The sequence below is a fragment of the Triturus cristatus genome, chromosome 10, assembly GCF_964204655.1.
Source record: "Triturus cristatus chromosome 10, aTriCri1.1, whole genome shotgun sequence".
NCBI lineage: Eukaryota > Metazoa > Chordata > Amphibia > Caudata > Salamandridae > Triturus > Triturus cristatus.
In genome coordinates, this window is record NC_140593.1 from 467,018,640 (window position 1) to 467,042,390 (window position 23,751).

Here is a 23,751-nt window from a genome sequence, read left to right on the forward strand (position 1 = left end):
GTCTGTTGTTGTTGTTGTGGCTCTGTGTGTGTTTCTGTTGGGTTATATGTTTGTCTGTTGTATTTGTTTCCACATTTGTGGTGGCATCCCTGTGTGTGTGTGTGTGTGTGTGTGTGTGTGTGATGTTTGTGGCTGAGCCCAGTGTGATGGTTGTTTTTGTGTATTGACTGTCAAGTATTTCCAGCCTTCAGTGTGTTTGGCACTGGTGTTGTGTGCTGCTGGTGTGAGGGGGTATGTGTGTAGATTCTTACTGGTGTTTGTCGGTCCTGAGGTGTGTAGATGGTCCGTGTGTGTAGTGCTGCTTGTGTACTCCTGTGAAGTAGTTGTATGTATGTGTGGCTGTTCACAGTTTGACTTCAGGGCCTTCCTTTCATCCTTGTGCCTGTACGTGGTTTGCCTTGCTGTCTCCCTGTGATGTTGCACTGAGCTGTCTGTGGTTTGAGTTCACTGACTGTGCCAGCCATGTGTGCTTTGATGGTGTGAGGGTGCTATTCTCTGTTCCTTGTGTTGATGTGATGTACACATGCTTGTTGTGTGTCTCCATGGCCTTCCATTTGTGTGCAGCCCACCTTGGTTTCCATATTTGATGTGCTCCATTGCTGTTGGCATGTGGGGTGTGTATGTGTGTATGTGTCACTCTGTGGTATTTATGTGTGACTGCGCAGGCTGTGTGTCCATTTGGATGTTAATTCCTCATATGTGTTCATTTGTTGCTTGTCCTCATTTATATTTCCCTGAGTGTGGTGTTGTGTGTGTTTCCCTGGCCCTGTGCTACTGTGCTGTGTGTTGTGTGTTTCTGTACAGCCACTCCTGCAGTGTGTGTCTCCATGATTGTTAGTTGTGTGATGCAGGGTGTGTATTGACCTGGCTTGTTGTTGTGCATGGGGTGCACAGGAGGGGCACATGGCATGTGCCTTCATGGGGTGTGCTAGTGTGTGGTGGGAGGGGGTGTGGCAATGTGGTCTTTGTGCCCTGCCCATGCCTGGCACAGGCCCTGCCTTCTGCATTGTGTGCATGTATTTGCTTGTGTTCGCCACTGCGGTGATGTGACCGGGACATTGCTGCATGGTGGCGGTAGCTGTGTGTCCAGGATGCAGAGGGGTGACTTACTGGCAGGTGGGTGATGTGTGGGTGCCCTTGTGGATGTGTCCCTGTCCCCCCTAGGGTGTCTGATGTGGATTTGGACCCTGTGTCAGCCCGTGTGTTGTGTTTGTGTTGTTGCACACCTGCGGCGGCATCCGTGGCGGTCCATGAGTTCCTGGTGATGTAGCAGGTACAGCACAGGAAAGACATGTAGTGCTGGGTCCATGGCGGTCGTGACCGGGACTCTGGTTTGGCGCTCTGCTAGCGAGCTTCTGACGTCTCTGGTTGGGCGGTGTCTCCGCTGCGGTGCGTCTGCTTGCTTGTGTCATCCTAATTTGAGGAGCGGGGCGGACGTCATTCTGCACAGCGGTGAGTCTCCATTGGCTCCCAACGCCACGGTGGCAGGCGCACTTTGATGGCGGTGCATGTCACACCGCGGCGGTCGGGAAATGGCCTATGTTTGGCCATACTAATATGGCGGACTTGAGGACTGGTGCTCGCGGGCGGAAAAAAGCATTTTTCCGCACCGCTTGCACCGCGGTGGTGCCACCGCCCGACATCCTAATGGGCCCCATACTATTATCCCACTCCAATGTATACTAATTTGAGGAAGGGGCTGGACACTAAAGTGGTGACATTTGCTATTACCACTCCAATCTAAGCCAATTTTTGGAAGATATTAAACATGAAAGGGGTGACATTTACTATTCCCACTCCAATGTATACCAATTTGAGGAAAATGTTGGACACAAAATCAGTGACATTTACTATTCCTACTCCAATCTAAACCAATTTGAGGGCAGTGTTAGACCCTAAAGAGGTGAAATTCACTATTCCCACTCCAATCTAAAACAATTTTTGGAAGTTGTTGGACACTAAAAGGGGTGACATTAACTATTCCCGTTCCAATCTATACCAATTTGGAGAAGGTGTTGGACACTAAAAGGGTTACATTTACTATTCCCACTTTTATCTAAACCAATATGAGGAAGGTGTTGGACACGAAAGAGGTAACATTAAACTATTCCCAATCCAATCTACACCAATTTGGTGAAGCCGATGGACACTAAAGGGGTGACATATACTATTCCCACTCCAATTAACACCAATTTGGAGAAGATGTTGGACACTAAAGGGGTGGCATTTATTATTCCGACTATAAAAAAAACTATTTTGAAGAAAGTGTTGTACACTAAAAAGGTAACCTTTATCATTTGCACTACATTTTAAAAGATTTTGTGCAAGGCACTACAGACTAAAAAATTTACATACACAATTAACAATCCATGCTCACACATAGGGGTCGATTTCGATCTCGCTCGGAAGGCCTACGAATCGGATTTGGCTTTAACGGATCCGATTTGTAGACCTTTTTCCAGACCAATTCGTACACTGGTCCAAACGACCAACTACGATGCGAAGTTCGCTTACGCGTCGAGCGAATCGTCTCCCAACCTGATCCAGTCCGTATGACTCTTACCCAGATGTTTCGTACAGCTCTATGGACTTTGTTTCCGAGCAAGCAAGTACGATGCACGATTCGGACAGCCTTCATGATTCAGTATGTCCGGATCGAAAAAGCGGTTGGAATCGTTCTTATGGGGCCCGTAGCAGGCCCACCATCACCTGGAGCCCTCCAATTCAGACCCGTGGGGGTACCCGTGGGTCTCCCCTTCCCATGCATGCACAGTGTCTTGGGCACCATGGGGTGCCTGCCACATGGTTTAGGCTTTTCCCCACCCACCCCTTTTTGCTATGGGAGCCTGTGAACAAGTCCAGTATATAGGCTACCTTAGAGTTCAATTCGAGTCTGAGCGAACCGAGTCCGTAAGCATAAGAATACTTTCATACTCGCTCGTTCGGACTCCAGTTGCATGAATCGCTCGTAAAGTCCTACGGATCCGAGTCACACGCAGGGCTTTACTAGCGAGATCGGAATCGGGCCCATAATGTTTTAACTATGAAGGAAAAAAAAGATGACTTTTAAAAAAATTACTAACCCAAGAAACACAACTACATATTCATAATTAAAAAATTACAGAAAATAGATTATTCTTATCACTATTAATAATTAATCTATAAATAAAAATATGTACTACCATCCTGATATTTCAAGGTAATAGGAAAATAATATCATTCTCCAAAAATAACAATCATAATTATCGTAATTATTAAGAGACATTTTTATTAATATTTTTATTTAAAGAAATTTACAAAAAATATATTCTCAACAACAGCACTTATTCAAATATTAAACATAATAAAAATGTGATAATTGTTTAAGTTTTCACAATTTTTTCATAGATAAACCAATACCGTATAAATATACAAAAAATATTCATATTATAATCAAACAACATTTCAAAAATGTTTGAAATAGATGTAAATATAAAATTAAAACATTTCCCCTCAAGTTTTGTTTTTTTTGTCCTCATTTATGCGATCTTATTGATTAAGCAATCGGGTCACCTCTCAAATTGACCACCCTAGGAGCAGAGGTAGAAGCCATGCCTTGAATCCAACGATTCCATGAGCCAACATGATACTGTTACAGCCCCTATAGTCTCATGGATTATTTTGATCGCGGTGTTTAAATCATTGGACAGCCCTCCCTATACTACCGCCTGTAATTATCCCATAGTTCCCAATGTTTTGTTCGTTTACAATCCCCTCTGGCTCTATCCAAATTTCTAAATTTTTCTACTGAACGAACCCAATCATCGATCAAGGGGGGAGAAGGAAGTATCCAATTTATGCAAATCTCACGTCTAGCCAGGAGCATAAATGTAAACGAAAGGTGTTTCTGTTTTTTGGTTAAATTAATAATAACATTGTTATTACCCATAACACCAAAGATGATAATAAAAGCTCTTACCTTGATAGTCGAGATTAAGCTTTTGTCAATAATCTTACCAACTTCATTCCAAAACAGGTCAAGTTGGTGACAGGAGTAAAACATGTGAATATCGTTTGCTTCCTTCTCACCACATTTTGGGCATTTTTTCGTCACCTGGATATTCATTTTTGAGAGCTTTTCGGGGGTCCAATACGATCTATACAAAGTAAATGAATGATTTTTCCTCAGAGGCGAAGAAATTATAATGTGCCATAAGTAAGTGCAGGATACTTGCCAAGCTTGTTGCAAGTCTTCAGCTGGAAAAATCTTCTTCCATTTGTGGTCTGTTATATCGTAGTCTGCTTTCTTCTTCTCCACTAGGCACCAGTACCATTTCGATACTTCTTTCTTCCCAGTAGTTTTATGAAATTCACCCTCTAAGTTCGTGACATCATCTGGCCAAATAGCTTGAACTTTGGCCCAGCTAGCCAACTGATAAAATTGAAACCTCGAGATTTCATTCGCTGTTACTACTATGATTTTAAATTACCATTTTCCAGGAGATCTCCACAATTTGTTATTCCAGCCCTTTTCAGAGGGAGAGTTAAAGAGTCCTGCAAACATTCGGGGGTACCTGGGGAGTTCCATAACGGAGCTTGCGGGCTATAGTACGGGTACTGCCATAATTTCCTTATGTCTGACCAAAGTTTAAATGCGGATCTTAGGACCTTTAATTTAACTTTTTTGAAGAACTTTTGATGGCCGAACTTATAAAGGCAGTGACTAAGTTTTGTTATTGCTTTCCAGTATACGGGATATGAATCATATTCACGAAAGAGATACCGTATATTCTTAAAATGAAAGGCTTTATAATACATCAGGAGGTCTGGGCTAGCTATCCCTCCTCAAGGTTTTTTCTGGCTCAAGTTCTTCCAAGCTATCCTGGGCATTTTTGACGACCAAATAAAAGTGTTCAGTTCGCTTTGTATCTTTTTTATCTGTAGTGAATTAAACTCCAAGGGAATTGCATTGAAAACAAAAGTAAACTTGGGTAGAATAGTCATTTTTATTACATTGACCCTCCCTATAAAGGATAAAGATAGACAGCTCCAAGATTTCAATAATTTCCTCAACTCTATAGTTTTTAACTGCAGGTTAACCTGAGCGATATCATTGATATTTCTTAATATTTGGATCCCAAGGTATCTTATTTCATTTTTTGATTCGATTTGAGGAGCGGATATATTCCAATGCAGAACCTTGGTTTTTTGCTGAATTATTTGGTAACCAGAGATTTCACCAAAGCCTATTAGCAATTTATTTATGCTATTAGATGTCTCATTTAGATTACTCGAATAGACCATTAAGTCATCAGCAAATAGCGCCACTTTTAGCTCCCAGATATTAAAACTAAAAGGAATAGTTTCTTTTGAGATCCTAATCATATTGGCCAACGGCTCTATGTATAAATTGAAGAGTAGAGGGGAACAAGGGCACCCCTGCCTCGTACCTCCCTTGATTTGAAAACTATTTGTTGTGGAACCATTAACCAGTTTTTCCCCGTCGGAGCTGAATAAATATTTGCTATTACCCTGGAAAAATGTTGACCTAAGTTGTTATGTGTAATGACTTGTTGTAAATAAGACCAGTTAACTCGGTCAAAAGCCTTGGCCGCATCAAAGGTAAATATTGCTAGGGGTACCTTCTCATGGATAGTGATGTCCATGGCTCCAATCAGTTGGTGTGTAAGATCATGCAACTGTCTCCCTCTGATAAAGCCCTTCTGATCCTCATGTATTAGTTTACCAGAGAGAGAACCGAGTCTTTTTGCTAAAACCTGGGTAAAGATTTTATAATCTGCATTAAGAAGCGAGATTGGCCTATATGATTCACAATAGGAAGGATCTTTGCCAGGTTTTAAGATCAAACTAATCGTTGCTTCGTTCCAGGATTTAGGAATTGTTGCCCCCTCGAGGAAAATAGTATTAAACAGGTTAGTCAGTTTAGGGGCTAGGTGGTCTTTCAAGGCTATGTAAAATTTGTTTGGTATATCATCAGGTCCTGCTGCTTTACTCTTTCTGAGGTTGTTTATTACATCTAAAACCTCCTTCTGTGTAATCTCAGCATTTAGAGTTCCACAGGAGTCCCGGTCTAATTTTGGGATTTGTGACCTATTCAAATAAGCGTCAACTGTTATGAGTGGGGGGGATAGGTCCTCTTCATATAGTAACTGAAAGAAATGCTCAAATGCTTCTTCAATGCCTACTCTATCTTATACTATATGTCTGCTGTTTCCCTTATGGATAGCAGTTATCTTATTTCGGTTAGACTCAGTTTTGAGCTTCCAGGCTAAGAGGTTACCACTATTCTCACCCCATTCATAATTTGACAAAGAGCTAGCCTGCCACCTCTTCCTTATCCTTTCGTCCAGAAAAAGGGACAGTTCCTGTTTCTTATTCATAATCTCACTTTTTAAGTTTTGGTCTTCTTCTGACGTTGAAAGTTCTAGCTCTGCTTGTTTTTCTAGTAAATCGGTTTCTAATCGCGATATTTTGAGTCGCTTCAGTTTGTTTTTGCCTGATGCTATGCCAACTAACATTCCTCTAATGACTGGTTTATAAGCCTCCCACACTATCTTATCTGAGACTTCGCCCCCACTATTTTCTTTAAAGTAATTCTCAGTTGTTAATCTTAAGGTATCGATAACTTGTTGGTCTAACAGGAGTGTCCGATCTAAAGTTCACCTTTTTTCACTCTGAGCTGTCTCATACTTTATATTTAGTTGGGCCAAAGAGTGATCATAAAGGTGTGCAGGCATATGCTGAACTCTCCTGACTTTATTGCTTAAAAGTTTATCGACCAGAAAATAATCTATTCTTGAGGCATGACCATATTTGTAATTCCTATAGATGAATTTATTAACTTGATCACCTCTGGAATTCCAAATATCAACTAGGTTCAAGTCCTCTTTAAGCCTATTTAAGCATTGTCACATTCTAGGTAAGTTAAGAACTCTACCAGGGGGTGTCGATCTTTTTTGGGATCTAACAAGATATTAAAATCACCTCCCAATATAATTGGTGTATGTTGTGATATCAACTGCACGTACAAGTATTGAAGAGGTGCGGGATCATCTGTGTTCGGACCATAGTAACCCACTACCGACAGTACACTATCTCTGTATTTTATGTTTGCTATGGCCCACCTTCCTCCTGAATCTACGATTTGTCCTACCAATGTACAATGTGGAGATTTTTCAATAATAATAGAAACACCCTTAGTATTACACGATTGGTATTTGGAGAGCGGGTGAGCAGGGGGGTGAGGGGGAGAAAACTTGTCCTGGTCGGTGCGAGGTCGCCGTGACGAGTGGAGTGTGGTAGCCGGGCCGGCACCCGGTGGGACATTTGGAAGCGTGCTTCCCCTGGCTGCGTGGTGGCATCTTAGTGACAGTGGCTGCAAAGACCAATTAAAAAGTAAAGCTGGTGGTTTCTGGGCAAAGGCGGCCAACTCCTACCAACAGTTGCGAGGGGTAACATCAAGGCAAACTTTTAGGGGGCCCCTCATAAACTTCCTGAACATCTCTGGGGATACCCAAACTACACCCCGGGTGAACGAGTCCGAGATATTTCGAATATTTTGAAAGGGTTTAAAAATACCCTTTCAGCTGACTTTTATACCTTCCCGTTAATCTTGACAATGAGTTAAGGGGCGTTGCCTGCATGAATTCAATTAGGAAAAAGGGTCGCAGCAAGAAGAGGGGCCCCTCCTTATCTAAGTCATCCGTGTTGCCCACAGGGGACAAGAATTCTAACCCCATTAATCTTATTAATTCTGACCCTATTGATCCTATTGACGCTAATGGTACTTCTAGCACCCTAGAAAATGGCGCTCAAGGGTTGATCCTGGCGTCAGGGGGTGAAGTTTTTGTACTGTCTAATGAGACTCCTGAGCTGTCTCTGGAACAAGAGGAGGATTTGGATACACCACAGCCTAAGGGTTTAGCCAAACATATCAGTAAAAGACAGAGGGCTCAGAAAACGAAAGGAGTTACTACAGCGGTGGTCTCTATAAGGGCTGCAAAAACAACAAAAAAAGAGCAACTAAAGAAGGGTTCAAATATAAAAATTACCCCTTTATTGTGTTCCTTCTTTAAAATACAAGAGAAGCCAGCATCAGGGAGGGGTTTAGCTATTGAAATGCTTTCACCCTCACCCTCATCTTCAATTTCGTTGACCACAATGGAGTCACCCAATAAATACCAAGCACTCATGTCAAAAGAGTTGGGAGAAGACAACGAGCTTCCCACGGAAAAGGTGTCAGAAGGGCCCCCACAGTCTGTGGGCTATACACTGCCCTCAATATCCCAAAACCCTTGCACAGATCTATGTAGTGGTTGAGATACGGATATTCCCCTGGGGGGTGACATCGGTGACCTCGTGGCCTCATTATTAAAGGAGATGAAAATGAGATTTGACAAATCTGAAAAATCAGCAGAAAATTCAGGCCACCTGCGAGACTTTGGAGACGAAAATCAACATACTTGTAGATAGAGTAGTGATAGTGGAAACGACCCTGGAACAAATTAAGGATGAAGTAAGGCTCTGCCAGAGTAATAACGAAAAAGCTTCGGCAGCAGAGAGAGAGCTTAGAGATAAAATTGAGATCCTAGAAAATAACTCTAGGAGGAACAACCTGCGCCTGCTAAACGTCCCGGAAGCCCAAGAAGGGCAAAATATAAGGTCCTTTTTAGTAAACCTCTTAAAAGAATTTGTCCCTGACTTGGACGAAAAAGATTTGGAGATATACAAAGGGCCCATAGAGATCCATTCAGAGTCAACAGGGATAGGAAAAACCCGCGAAGAATCCTAGTCAATTTTAAATCTTATTCAATAAAAGAACGTATCCTGAATAAGGCCTTAAATTCCAGTATCCTGTCCAAAGATGGGTATAACTATAAAATGTGCTCGCATATCTCCAAGGCTACGGCTGATAGGCAATGGGCCTTGGGAAAATATATGCAAGACCTCAGGGCAGAAGGAGCCACTGTACAGATGAAATTCCCAGCCCTTCTTCGCATAATGTGGTGCAACAAAACCTACAATATAAGAGACCCAAAAGAAGTGGACTTTTTTTGGAACGCATGAAAACCAATACGGAAAAGTAGTTTAATGAGCCTAATTGTTTCTAATTAAACATGCCTTCGGTTGCGATTCTCAAACTGGGCAACTAGGATTGCTCATGACAATGGGGAGGATTCTCCAGGGTGGGGACATTCACAAGTTTGGACATTTTTTTTTCTCTTTTTTAAACATTTGGTTTGTATTTTTGGGTGGGGAGCATAGAGGGAAAAAACAAAAAAAAAATATTTGTCCGATATGTAAATGGTATAGCAACCAGGGTCGAAGCCTAAACCAGGGAAAGCGTAAATCCAATGTATGACTTGAAAATAGTGACATGGAATGTGAACGGGTTAAGAATGAGAGGGCGGCGACAAAAATTGTTTGAGTATCTCAAATTCCTAAATATGGATATATTCATACTACAATAAACACACCTCCTTAGAGAAGAATGGCTTGAAGCCATAAAGTTTGAGAGGTGGATTGGAGAATCAGTCTCCCCTAAAGTTTTTTGCATTTACATTATAGTTTTCAAAATACTTTTTTTTTTTTTTAAATGATTTTTGTGTGAAAGAACTGATTCCGTCCAATGCAATAAGGGACAAAGATTACTGTATACAAGATAATTACTCATTCAGAACCTTTACTGATATGTCCTTATACGTAGCACGGCACCACAAAGAGTTCAAATTAATGATAGATAGCCTCAAGAGTCAAGGGGCGCCAGAAGAGATTGTCCAGCAGTCAAAATTGAAGGTCCTTTACAAGGGCCAATTTCGGATCTTTCACACTGTGGAACAGGCAAAGGGATTCCTGCAATCTATCCAAAAGTCTGATGTGGAAGGGGGGTGGGTTGGGCATAGGTGACCTGGGCAGTTGTATAAGAATACCTGTTTTTTCAATATGTCTTCAGATTTACACATTTATGTTAGTCCAGGTGCAGCTCTCTGTTTTGCAAGACACCTTGGCATGATGGTAGGGCGATTCAGCAAGCGGGACAGCCCCCGACCATACTCTGTAGCAGTCACCTGGGTGCCATGTCAGGGCACTCATCTATGGAAAGGGTGTTCCAGGGATGAGATTCAGGGCAATCATGGGTCGTGGGGAACTGCTTCATAGGGAGCCCGTGTCCTTTGGCTCTGGAGGAAGGTAGGAGGGCCTTGTGGGAGGGCAAGGGTCACTGCAGATCAGAACAATTCAGGTAGAAAAGTCCATACAATTTTTTCCTTGTAGGTGCCATTGATGCATTGATGTAGCGAGCTCTTCACCATGTGGGGCCATAGGAGGTCTTGGGGAAGGTAGATTAAGCTTCCAATGAGTTCTGAAACCAGAGATACCAGGTGCTTGAGGATTGTATCCTGTAACGCTAATGGAATAATTATTCATACCAAATTTAGGTGCATTATGGTGTGGCTCAAATAATCAAAACCGCAGATCATTCGTTTTCAAACGACTCATCTTAATGCCTCGGCTAAACAACCAAGTGTCCCTGGATTTATTTCACACACGTGCTATGCATCTGCCAGTGCTCCAATAAAGGGGGTGGTGGTCCTGCTTTCACAAGATCTCTCTTGTGAGGTGCAACAGCTGCTAAGAGATCCTAGGGCATGGTGTATTTTGTGAGCCTGAGGCTCTGCGACCAGCTTTTCGACCTTATGAGTTATTATGGTCCTATTGAAGATGACGATTTTCCTCTTAGCGAAGTCTACAATCTTATGCGATCACTCAGGGGACTCGTAGAATTAGGGTTGGGTTTCAACATTATCCATGATATCAAACTGGATTGCTCACAAACTAAAAAGCAGAAAATTATGCCAAGGTCATTGCGTTTGTTGATTACATTGTGCATCGATTTCACTTAATTGGACCCTTGGTGGGTCGACTACACTCAAGGGAGAGAGTATATGTGTTTCTCGAAATTTTATAACTCCGCCTCAAGAATTAAAAAGGATTAATAAGGTTATGAAGGCAATCTTTGATGAAGCGGAGAGCCGAGTGGTATCTCAACCAGATTTGATAGGAAAGGTTTCCTTGACCACTATACAAGCTAATACGCTGTAACTGACAGTTTTTCTCCTGAACGTATTGGGGAATAATTTGCATTCCATTCGGCTACCGGCTGTATCCAGCAAGCTAAAAGCTACTGCCACAGCATCTATTCCTTTGGCTATAGTACAATATGCAATAAAATCTTCCCCCAATGCTAAAGCCTATGGATGGGATGGCCTACTGGCCGATACCTATAAGGTATTCGAAGCCCTAGAGACTAAAGGCCTGATTACGAGTTTGCCAGTCTTTAAGCAGGCCACCATGCCAGTACCCCGCTCCAAGACTGCCAAACCTGCAGTCTGGTCACCTGCCGAATTCTGATTGGAATACAGGTTGGGTGGTCCAGCGGCAGCTGACCCAGAGCAGTGACTTTTAAAGGCTTGTATGTGAACCTTAGAAAGGCAGAGCCATGGGACTGTCACAGAGCATTCCTGCACAGCATGGACTGTTAATTCTATGCTATACAGGAACTGGGGGTGCCCCCCTGCATGCATCCCCTGAGGCAACAGGGGGCCGTGTAAGGCCCCCTTAGTTTCCTCACTGCCACATTTTTCATGGCTGGCTCACTGCCATGAAAACTGTGGCAGTGAGGAAACTGGTTCTATGGTTGGTGGTGCTGCAGCGACACCACCAGCATATTGTTTACCTTGGACTGCTGCAAGACCACCACGGATCATAGATCCCTATTGGTAGCAGCAGTCCTATGGCAGTCCTACCTCCCAAATCTTAATATGGTGGTCGGACTGCCGGTGCAGCGGTAGCCGCACCACCACCACTAGTTTGGCAGTCCATTGAACCACGAAACTTAGAATTAGGCCCTAAGTCTTTAGTCATTCTCTGCAATGAAATTTTTGAAGGGTGTGAGCTACCCAGTTCATTTATGGAAGCAGTGATTACTAGTTTCTTGAAAAAAGATAAGCTCCTGACAAACCAGGCTCCTATCCCTTAATCATCCTGCTGAATAGCGACTACAAAATCTTCACCAAAATCATCATGGACAAGTTAGCCCCCCAGCACAATCTTTGATCCATCTAGACCATGGGTCCTCACAAACATTTCTCTGAGAGCCACCAAGTATGGTCTCAAGTGACTGAGGGGCCCACTGATGCCAGCAAGGTGTAGGTCGGTGTGAGGAATGTGCGTAAGGTGGGTGTAGGTGAAGCGAAGCATGCACATCTAGTGGCTGAATTGCCCAATTTTAAATTAGAAATCCTGGCTTTCCCACTTGATCAATTTGTGTGATCCTTGGCAATTATATTTTTCACTTTGCCTCCTTTTTCTTCATTATCACATTTAAGAGAACCTCAAAATACATGAGTTAAGGATATGTGCAGTAAAAAACCTTCTCTTAAGTTTTAGTACTTTATAATGTTGTCCATGTTTAATAGCACTCCAGGCCAACCACAGGATGCACATGACAACTGACTTGCCTCTTAGATCCCTTTGGTATTGTGGTCTGGGTGGGTGGAAGCAAGAAGTTTCTATATACATGTTTGAAAATTATCATTTCAAAAAATTTAAAAACCTCTCAAATCAGCAATTTGATCTGATTTACTACGGTAAAACACTGCTACATGCTAATGAAATACACGTTTTTACATTTTGAAGAGACTTTATTTTATTTTTTAAATGTTTTTTCTAAGATGTCTTTAAAAATGAAGGAGTTCCTAAAGTTAAATGGTTCCGGACAACTTAGTTACTCTCCTTTTTTTAACTGCAGGTAACATGTAAAAAAAGTGCTTGCCAGTTTACTCAACATTAAGGGTGGGCGTAGTTCGCGAAGTAGCACTTCGCGAAGCTACGCAAAGTGAAGTTCGCACTACGCGAGCTACGCGTAGCACTTCGCGAACTGCGAAGTAACATGTTCGCACTGTGCAAGATGTTGTTTTCAATGATTGCACAGTGCGGACAAGCAACCGGCACTGTGCAATCATTGAAAATGGCATCTTGCACAGTGCGAGCTGTAGTTTTCTGCTGCTCGAGTAGATTTTTACTCGAGCTGCAGCTTTCTCAACGCAAACTGGTAGTTTCTCATCGCGAGCGGTCGCGAGCATACGCGACCCCTCGCAATGAGAAACCTGACCTTCTCGCGTTGGGAATCTCGCCGGGAGGTTTATTTTCCATGCTCGCGATCGCGAACAAGGAAAAAGTCTCGCCAGGATGTCATTTTGCTTGCTCGCGGTCGCCAACTTGACGTTGAGGACCGCGAGCAAGCAAAAAATGACCGCAGCACTACGCAACACTACGCTACGCGTGTTCGCACTGTGCTACGTGCAGTTCGCGTAGTGCGAAGTAGTGCGAACTTCGCAAACTACGCGAGCGTAGCGTAGTGCTTCGCCCAGGCCTACTCAACATCCTTCTAAATGTTAGTGCTCTGTAAAGTAAACACCAGCCCGGTGCTGCTTCTGACTAGGGGCCCCATGTACAGATCAGGAGGGCCGCAAGTGGCCCCAGGCCATACTTTGAGTATCACTGATCTAGACCAAAGTGTTTTTTTGCCTGCTAGACTGATCTCATCCAACACTAACTTTTTGGTACAGGTGTGTGGAAATTTAGCTTGCAAACTGAACATTATCTGCGCCATCTTGCCTCTCCCCAGCGCCACGCACAGCGAATGCACGGCCGCCATTTTAGGCACCCCACTCTCTCCCCGCTCATTCTCGATCGCCAGCGCTTTCCCCTGGCGCTGCGAGCATCCCCCGCGCGCCGGCCACCCCCGCTCTCTCATACACGGGCCATAAACCCTCTCATTCAGCGCGACCCTGCCATGGGACCACATCTCACACCTGACTGACATCCCATACATGGTCATGCCCCTCTTTGATAAACCCCCATCCTCTGCGCCCCATTGTCCGAACCGATCCCAGGCCATCACCTAGCCCTGCGGATGCAGTTTATTGCTCCTACTGTAAGGGAAACACCCCACATCAAAGGGATTACGGTGGATCAAAGCCCCTACCCCCTGAGACCCGGCCGGTTGCACACACCCCCGGGAATTGGCGGAATATCCAGCTGCGTGATAGCCATCTCCTACTGTGGGTGGGGTGGGGACTTCTACTGTAGATATGTGTGGGAACGAGCTTAAAGTGGGGGTTCCAAGGAATGTCTTTCCGAACATAAAAGCCTCAACAAGAATGTACCATATGTAATAAAGCAATAAACCCGTGTATAAGAGACCAGGTCTCAGAGATGCAGTTAGAGCACCTCGTGACGATACCTTGCTGTCTGATCTGATGTGTTCTGCTCCGACGGAATAAAACTTTGTTTCCTGCCTTCCAGTCTCCGGCGCCTGCCTCTTTCATTGGTAAATTATCGAGTGGTATGAGAGGCGATTACCGCCGGGCAATACTTGAAAGGTTATCAACTGAAACTGCCGCTACCATTTAACAATTGGCGTCCCAAACGTGGGGCCCATCAGCGACACGTGGATCCAGTGGGAGAGGTCCCGACGACAGAGTGAACGACTGCAACGATCGGGAGAGCTCCTGCCCAATAGACCCTCGTCTGGCAGCCGATCATCCGAACTTCACTGGTTCCGAGCAGACCTCTCTCGAGTGATCTACGGTCCTGACTGGGAACCATCAGGAGTGCCGCGGCAAATACGGAGAGTAGAGGACGATCGGGCGCTGGAGGCGGAAGACGAGAAACTGTCCACGCGGTCCGGGTAAGGTTGTGATACACGACAAATTGCGAAATAATTGATTGATTGTTTGAAGCTTTGGAATACTAGTATTGCTCATTGATTGTGCTCATTGATTGTTCTCTTTGAGATATTCGCTGTCTACAAACGGGGAGGAGTAGAAATACTCTCTCTCTCTCCCTTTGCAGATAGTGAAGGGTAGGTAACGCAGACTTTTGTCCCCGTTGAAACCCGTCGTGCCTATCTTTATCTCCCCACTGATTGATTGTCCGAACATTGATTGTTTTGAAGAATAGTGCTCTTTGAGATTATCTCTGTTTGCAAATAACGTAGAATAGAAATATTCTGTCTAGTCTTTGCAAATAGTGAAGGGTAGGTAACGTAGACTTTTGTCCCCGTTGTAACCCGTCGTGCCTATCTTTATCTCCCCATTGATTGATTGATTGATTGTCCGAACACTAGTTGTTCGATATTGGTTCTTTTGGAGGTATTCTCTGCTTACAAATAACGAGGAATAGAGATATTCTGTCTAGTCTTTGCAAGCAGTGAAAAGATAGGTAGTGCTGACTTTTGTCCCCGTTGAAACCCGTCATGCCTATCTTCTCCCCACTGATTGGTAGTTGGTTCTGCCCGGACCGCTTATTAGAGGTGAACCATCCGGCTCCACTGGAAGGCACCCCTAATAAGGACATGTTCACTAAATATGGACTAGTCGCCGTAGCTTATACCAAGCTATGGCATAAATATACAAAGAAGGACCCCGAGAGTCAGTGGCCACTGATGGGATCCTTCGACGACCATAAGATAGAAGTGCTAGAAATAGCTCTGCGTAGCAATAAGACGACGCCTACTATGCTTGACAGTATCGGCATGTGGCGCAAAGAAGCAACGCAACGGAAAAAGAGGGAAGAAGTAAAAGCAGAAAAGGAATTACGAAAAGCAGCTCACCTTGCCGCTAGAAAGTTAGAAGAAGAAATAAAGGAGAGAAGGGAAACTAAACTAAGACAGGAGCCCGAAACATCAGGCCAGTACGCTGTTAGGACCCCTTCTTTGCTCTACCCTGAGTTATCCTCTAAGCAGCGAACGAATGATGAATTACTATTAGGTCCCCCGATCATTTACATGCCCCCTCCATACGCACCCTCCCAATCAATAGTGCAACACCCACAACCCCCAAACACGAGCGAAAGCAGTACAGGGGCCTCGGTCCTCACGGCCTCCGCGCCGGCCGAGCCTCCCGTACTGAACACAACGTCGGCAATAACGTTGGATGACCCTGAGATGAGAAAGAAAGAGTCCACCAGAATGAATCGACTAACGAAGGATGAACGAACAGGAATCGACAAAATAGTAAAGGCACTGGTGGGATCCTTTTTGACCTTACAAAAACTAAAGTAACGCTAGGAGTTAGCCCTTTGTGGGACATATGAAACCAAGGGAAGGAGCCAAGCTCACGGTCGAGACGGCCACGAGGTAGCCCGACTCCATTACTCTCGCTACCTAAACATGTCTGCCCTACTGCCCACCCCGCCAAATAAGCATGACAAAATCCTGCACAAACGGAAGCCTGCTGACACCCACCATCGACGTCACCAAACTAGGGCTAGATCGCGCACAATTGGGCTATGTTATTTTTCCGATTGCACAGTAACCTCCTTGTGCTCGTCATCAGATTGCAAATATGTACAAACACTCCAACGAAGTAGTATAGTTATAACATTTTAATAACTTATAAGATATAACAAACACACCAACAGGGTAAACAGGTTAAAACACGTTTTAAAACAACTATTTACATGACAGTCTGCTGCAACCTCCATCCCAAAGCCTTAACGTCCACGTGACACCGTCCTCGCCTCTCCTTCCTCGAAATTGCAACATTGGCCTGTTTTGGGCGGTTCTTTTTAGTTGACTTTGGGCTATAAAAGCCATGCAAAAATCCATTGACATCAGTGGCGGACGACTGTGCGAATAGGCCGGAGGCTATACGAAGCGCCGAAGTTCTGGCAACACCAAGGCGGAGTCCGCCACGCTGTGCGGACCTTCCCGTTTTCTTTCTTCTTTCTTCAATAACGGCTGATGCCCTGACGGGGGGAGGCGACGCGGACGGGCCTCCCCCGCCTCCCCAGGCGGAGGCTCACCAGCAGATGAGGGCACCCCAGCCGTCTTTTTCATCGGTCTGCTGAGTTGCACCCTGACACGCTGTGCGGATCTTCCCATTCTTTTCTTCTTTCTTCAATAACGGAGGGGTGCCCTGGCCGGGGGAAGCGACGCGGACGGGCCTCCCCCACCTCCCCAGGTGAAGGCTCGCCAGCAGATGAGGGCACCCCAACCGTCTTTGACTCGCCGGCCAGCTAAGCTGCACCCTGCCGCTGCACGCGACCACCGGACAACCGCCCAAGCACGGGTTCACCAGGATCGCCACTAGCGCCCGACGCGAGGAGTGGGCCCCCGCAGCCAAGTAAACGGGGACCCACCCCGGTGGCGATACCATCCAAACTGCTGTCGTCGCTGCTACTGGAATCACCCCGGTGGCAGTACCATCCGAACTGCCGTTGTTACTGCTGTTGGCTCCTCTCCGGTGGCTGTACCGAAGAGCTGCTACTGCTGCTGCCTTTTGACTCCGGCGGTCGGCTCCTCCGGATCCAGGCCTAAGCCCACCGTGAGACAATTCTGGACTCGAAAGCTTGTCTGCTTGGGCGTGGGCCCCACCCTTGACAAAATGCTCCCCTCAGCCTTGCAGAATCGGCTGGAGTCATTTGACACTCGACTCCCGCGGACTTCTGGTAAGGACAAAACCGCCGCCATTGCTCTTTGCCCCGGGCGGCAGCCACCTTGCCTCCGCTTGTTGCAGTGAGAAAGACTGGGTCAAAGCGTCGGCGGAAGAACCCGCCTGCTGCCCCGCCCCAAGAACGAACCATGGCATTGCTACAAGGTCGCAGTGACGCCATGCTGACGCAAAGTTGACGCTAACGAAAGTTCTCGAACTACTGAAAGGAATTCTGGTCCAACAGCTAATTCATGGAAAGACTTAGACTGTACTCTGGCCCGACCTCGCCCCAAGATGGCGCCGATGTAGGAGAGGCCTACAAACCCTTGTGGTGTTCCAGTCACGTGTCATTTGTGTTAAAAAGAGAGATATATATATATATATATGCGATGCTTCCACACATGATGGTCGGGGAGGGGCGGGGAGGGAACCGATTTTATGCCGTAGTAGCGTTGCTCATGACACTCGACGCCTCTCACACCGTGGCCGGCCTGAACGGTTGTAGGCCCGTATCTTATATACTGACATTATTTTAAATAAAGGGCCTCTTGAAAGAATTACGGAATCAGTGTCATGACTAATCACATAGGTTGATAAAGATTTCCTCTTTTGAAATAAATGATTGTTACTCCCAAGCAATAGAAAACAGATAATGCAGTCCCCATTTGCCTGAATCTTTTTGATTAACGGAATTTGTACCCATCACACCTATCTTTTCCAAGAGTTGTTAAACAATGGTCAACCATAGCTCAGGGTATATGCCGAACGCAAGGTATGGTATCTTGCACCTTAACACACGACCGATTGAGAAATGCATGTATGACAAGGGAACCCGAATTTAGGAAATGAAATAAATTAGAGCATCTTTGTCTCGGAGAAAAAGAATAATAGGTCTGTGGTATCACCCATTCCTGCGACTAGCCTGGTACGTGGTAAGTAGAACTTTTTCGTGTCTGCGCGCGCTAGGGTACTTTGAATACTGCACATCCCCTCCCCTCTTTTTCCCCTCTATAGGTCACGACGAAGCTCCGACTGAAGAATGAAGTGGACATGGACCGCACCGAGTTCAATATCAGGGAAAATTTAGACAAACGTTGTGAGATAGTGCGTGAAGTGCAGACCACCATTGAGAACATGAGAAACTGTATGGCATGATTGTGCGTGTGTGCTATGATTACACGGTATGAATATGTATGCATGTCATGCTTAGGTCACTTGAAGAGAGCGTCACTGTATGATTGAAGTGCTCGCCCACCGATCAAAGGGAGGAGAATAAAGGGTCCGACACCCCCTAGGATAAACTACAAAATACTGAAAGTACGCAGCATGCATAGGAAAGGAGGACAGGAAAGGAGAGGTCCCCATACTCAACGTAGCCCTGAGTCTCCGTCTTAAGTTTCCGCGCTTGATGCATGTACTGTCACACCCTATCCGGCATTTGTGTGTACGTGATCACCGAATTTATGTCTTTCCCCCGCTTGTGTTTTCTTACATGGAACAGACCCATGCTACTCCATGTTGTGTGTGCACCAAGTGGCCTATTATCTTACCCATGTCTCTCTCGTTTTGTGTCGTATGTATGCCAAATAGCCTACTTGATGCACACCTACCATTCTCTCTCTCTCTCTCTCTCTCTCTCTCTCTCTCTCTCTCTCTCTCTCTCTCTCTCTCTCTCACTCCCTCCCTCACTAAAAAGCCTTCTTACCCTCTTTCTTTTTGAATAAATTAACGACACATACCTCCTCGGTAAGTGTATAATTGGCCTGGAGCACGGTGGTGTTCGAACAAATTGACTGAAACAAAACGACCGTACTTTGCCACGTTACTACCTCTCCTTTCTACAAATATTGAGCTTAATTGGCTGAGAAAAGAAAGGACAGGTAAGACGACTGATGTCTTCCAATTTGGCCCTCATCACGGGGACTATATGTCAGTGGTTTCCGTTTTTTCAGAGCTTTAACAACACCATCTCCACCGCCCAGAATCACCCCCGCCCAATTACCCCGAAATAGAATGTCTAAAGCACCCCGTTCTCCCAAGATAACCCCAGCCCTATACTAGCCGCCTCAGAGTATTTCGAACGAAACAGCTGATGACCTTATTCACTAATAATACATCGCCTAAACTGATAAAGGGTTACCTATTGTCGCCAGCAAAAATAATGCTTAGCTTATGTTCCTCCCCGAAATGGATACTCGTGAACCCGTGACAGTAGCACCTCGCACTTTCTTTTCATAAACTTAGCAGTCCTCGGAAGGAAATATGTATTAACAAAACTAGTGTTGAGACGAACGAGTCTCTGCCGGAGAAGCCGGTTCGAATTTTTAATAGACTAGAAGGTTGACAGATGTCAGGCTTCCTGCAACCAGTATCGGGTGCAGGAATCGGCACCTAGAGGGCCAGACGATGGACAGGGACACCCACAGAAACTTGCACCACAGCAATGATTAATAGATTAGTAACGCACACACTAACATCAGAGTTAATAGACACCAATCATACCGCAACCGATAAAAGCATGTCCGCAACTACTCCGCAACTACTCGGTGGTTGGAAGAGAGGATGAAGTATGTGAATGTCTTCCCTGCCAAACTCTCTAAGATTTTTGTTTCCTGTACCCATTCAAAGATAACCTACGGCCATCGGAAGAGAGGGGTCGGACGTGACGCACAGCCTGGCTGCAGACCATGGAACATCTATGACATCGACCAAGGGGGAAGCTACGAAGCAAAAAGGGCGTGAGACGAGACACCATTTTCAGGATGATAAGCGCGAAGGGCTACATCGAGGCCCCCCTGCTCACTGACCAGCGTGCCTGAAGTCTCAACCCGTCAGGCCCGATTGATGGGCCCAGTGCTGGAAGATTCTGCTCCCCTTGGTCCACATTTTTGATCCGACCCCCACTCCACCCCCTCTTCCCTCGGCATCCCGAAGCACGTCACACCCTTCTCTCTCTCACCCTCTTTTATATGGATTATGAATCTGACTTACCTACAGAAGAACAAAAAGCAGGTACCCTGTCTCAAAGTACCTATGGTGAACTGTGTTAAGGAACAGGGCTGTGATCGGAGAACAGTGAATGGTCACACCCTGCAACGTGAGAAATTGGATTTGAGCTGGACCTTAGCTCCACCGCCGGTGCTCAACAGTGCCAACGAAAGAAGAACAACAATAAGAGCTTACCAGTGATGGCTCTTTATAAAAAAGGACACTGGAAAGAAGAACCCATGTCAAAGTTGAAAATCCTCTCCCAACCACCTTTTTATATTAACTATCTTCCTATCAAGTTTTCATGATGTTGCATCAATCACTTCCGACTGTACACTGAGAAGTTAAGAAAATGTAACTTTGTATAGTGACATTCATACAACACCAGCCATGTACACGACTATACTGACTATTTTCGATCCACACGAAGTCTGGGCCTTAAGTAATGTATGAAATATCCCTTGTTTTGCCAGAAACACCCTGTTTGCTTTACAGTATCCTATTTGTGCTCAAACAAACTCCCCATCTCCTGTCCCTGGGCCTGACATGCGGCACAGCTGATGTAACTCTGTATGTACTACCTCCTCGCCTACTTTATCACCTGTATGTAACTATAAGCAAATGTGTCAGATTACTCCTGCCTGCCCTAAAAACTCTGTATCTTTAAGGAATGTACGAAAGACATTAACGATATTATAGCTGAAGGTTAACGAAGATAAATGTCGGCCAGGCAAGCTGGCGAGATATGTTAAAAGGGAGGACTGTGGAAATTTAGCTTGCAAACTGAACATTATCTGCGCCATCTTGCCTCTCCCCAGCGCCACGCAAAGCGAATGCACGGCCGCCATTTTAGGCACCCCACTCTCTCCCCGCTCATTCTCGATCGCCAGCGCTTTCCCCTGGCGCTGCGAGCATACCCCGCGCGCCGGCCACCCCCGCTCTCTCATACACGGGCCATAAACCCTCTCATTCAGCGCGACCCTGCCATGGGACCACATCTCACACCTGACCGACATCCCATACATGGTCATGCCCCTCTTTGATAAACCCCCATCCTCTGCGCCCCATTGTCCGAACCGATCCCAGGCCATCACCTAGCCCTGCGGATGCAGTTTATTGCTCCTACTGTAAGGGAAACACCCCACATCAAAGGGATTACGGTGGATCAAAGCCCCTACCCCCTGAGACCCGGCCGGTTGCACACACCCCCGGGAATTGGCGGAATATCCAGCTGCGTGATAGCCATCTCCTACTGTGGGTGGGGTGGGGACTTCTACTGTAGATATGTGTGGGAACGAGCTTGAAGTGGGGGTTCCAAGGAATGTCTTTCCGAACATCAAAGCCTCAACAAGAATGTACCATATGTAATAAAGCAATAAACCCGTGTATAAGAGACCAGGTCTCAGAGATGCAGTTAGAGCACCTCGTGACGATACCTTGCTGTCTGATCTGATGTGTTCTGCTCCGACGGAATAAAACTTTGTTTCCTGCCTTCCAGTCTCCGGCGCCTGCCTCTTTCATTGGTAAATTATCGAGTGGTATGAGAGGCGATTACCGCCGGGCAATACTTGAAAGGTTATCAACTGAAACTGCCGCTACCATTTAACAATTGGCGTCCCAAACGTGGGGCCCATCAGCGACACGTGGATCCAGTGGGAGAGGTCCCGACGACAGAGTGAACGACTGCAACGATCGGGAGAGCTCCTGCCCAATAGACCCTCGTCTGGCAGCCGATCATCCGAACTTCACTGGTTCCGAGCAGACCTCTCTCGAGTGATCTACGGTCCTGACTGGGAACCATCAGGAGTGCCGCGGCAAATACGGAGAGTAGAGGACGATCGGGCGCTGGAGGCGGAAGACGAGAAACTGTCCACGCGGTCCGGGTAAGGTTGTGATACACGACAAATTGCGAAATAATTGATTGATTGTTTGAAGCTTTGGAATACTAGTATTGCTCATTGATTGTGCTCATTGATTGTTTTCTTTGAGATATTCGCTGTCTACAAACGGGGAGGAGTAGAAATACTCTCTCTCTCTCCCTTTGCAGATAGTGAAGGGTAGGTAACGCAGACTTTTGTCCCCGTTGAAACCCGTCGTGCCTATCTTTATCTCCCCACTGATTGATTGTCCGAACATTGATTGTTTTGAAGAATAGTGCTCTTTGAGATTATCTCTGTTTGCAAATAACGTAGAATAGAAATATTCTGTCTAGTCTTTGCAAATAGTGAAGGGTAGGTAACGCAGACTTTTGTCCCCGTTGTAACCCGTCGTGCCTATCTTTATCTCCCCATTGATTGATTGATTGATTGTCCGAACACTAGTTGTTCGATATTGGTTCTTTTGGAGGTATTCTCTGCTTACAAATAACGAGGAATAGAGATATTCTGTCTAGTCTTTGCAAGCAGTGAAAAGCTAGGTAGTGCTGACTTTTGTCCCCGTTGAAACCCGTCATGCCTATCTTCTCCCCACTGATTGGTAGTTGGTTCTGCCCGGACCGCTTATTAGAGGTGAACCATCCGGCTCCACTGGAAGGCACCCCTAATAAGGACATGTTCACTAAATATGGACTAGTCGCCGTAGCTTATACCAAGCTATGGCATAAATATACAAAGAAGGACCCCGAGAGTCAGTGGCCACTGATGGGATCCTTCGACGACCATAAGATAGAAGTGCTAGAAATAGCTCTGCGTAGCAATAAGACGACGCCTACTATGCTTGACAGTATCGGCATGTGGCGCAAAGAAGCAACGCAACGGAAAAAGAGGGAAGAAGTAAAAGCAGAAAAGGAAATACGAAAAGCAGCTCACCTTGCCGCTAGAAAGTTAGAAGAAGAAATAAAGGAGAGAAGGGAAACTAAACTAAGACAGGAGCCCGAAACATCAGGCCAGTACGCTGTTAGGACCCCTTCTTTGCTCTACCCTGAGTTATCCTCTAAGCAGCGAACGAATGATGAATTACTATTAGGTCCTCCCATCATTTACATGCCCCCTCCATACGCACCCTCCCAATCAATAGTGCAACACCCACAACCCCCAAACACGAGCGAAAGCAGTACAGGGGCCTCGGTCCTCACGGCCTCCGCGCCGGCCGAGCCTCCCGTACTGAACACAACGTCGGCAATAACGTTGGATGACCCTGAGATGAGAAAGAAAGAGTCCACCAGAATGAATCGACTAACGAACGATGAACGAACAGGAATCGACAAAATAGTAAAGGCACTGGTGGGATCCTTTTTGACCTTACAAAAACTAAAGTAACGCTAGGA